The sequence below is a fragment of the Antechinus flavipes genome, chromosome X (genome assembly GCF_016432865.1).
Source record: "Antechinus flavipes isolate AdamAnt ecotype Samford, QLD, Australia chromosome X, AdamAnt_v2, whole genome shotgun sequence".
Taxonomy (NCBI): Eukaryota; Metazoa; Chordata; class Mammalia; order Dasyuromorphia; family Dasyuridae; genus Antechinus; species Antechinus flavipes.
The window spans coordinates 33,296,745-33,297,318 of record NC_067404.1 but is presented as its reverse complement, the minus strand read 5'-3'; positions in this window follow the sequence as shown (position 1 = coordinate 33,297,318).

The following is a 574-nucleotide window of genomic DNA, read 5'->3' as shown; positions in this document are numbered from 1 at the left end:
GCATGCTTTTGTTTGTAGACAGAAAACAAGGTCAGAAGCCAAGAAGCCAGAGTGGAAAATTAATCTTCCTCCCCTTCTCTCCCTCCCTGCCTCTCTCCATCTCTTTGTTTCTGTCTTTGTCTCTGTGTCTCTGTTTCTATGTGTTTCTCTGTTTCTGGCTCTGTCTATCCATCTGTCAGTCTGTCTCTGCTTCTCTATTTCTCTCTGTTTGTCTCTATCTCTGTTATATCTCTGTTTTTATCACCACCATCCCCGTCTCAGCCACATCCACTCACACACTCGGTTGTTCTTCCCAAATTATAAATTTTTTTAAAAAAATTATATACTGCCAAAGCTGAAAGGTAAAGTAGACTGTTAGTGTTTGTACCATGCTGAAATTGAGAGGGACCTTAGAACAAGGAATGGTAAAGCTGTGTACTAATAACCCAGAACCGAAGTTCTGAGTTTACCTGCATCAGGTTCAGTCCTCTGAACTTCACAAAGATCTCTGGTTCATTCTTTTCCTTTCCAGAGTTTTCCTTGAGGACATTAGAATTTGGCTTATGTCTAGATTTCCATTAAAAAAAAAGAGAAA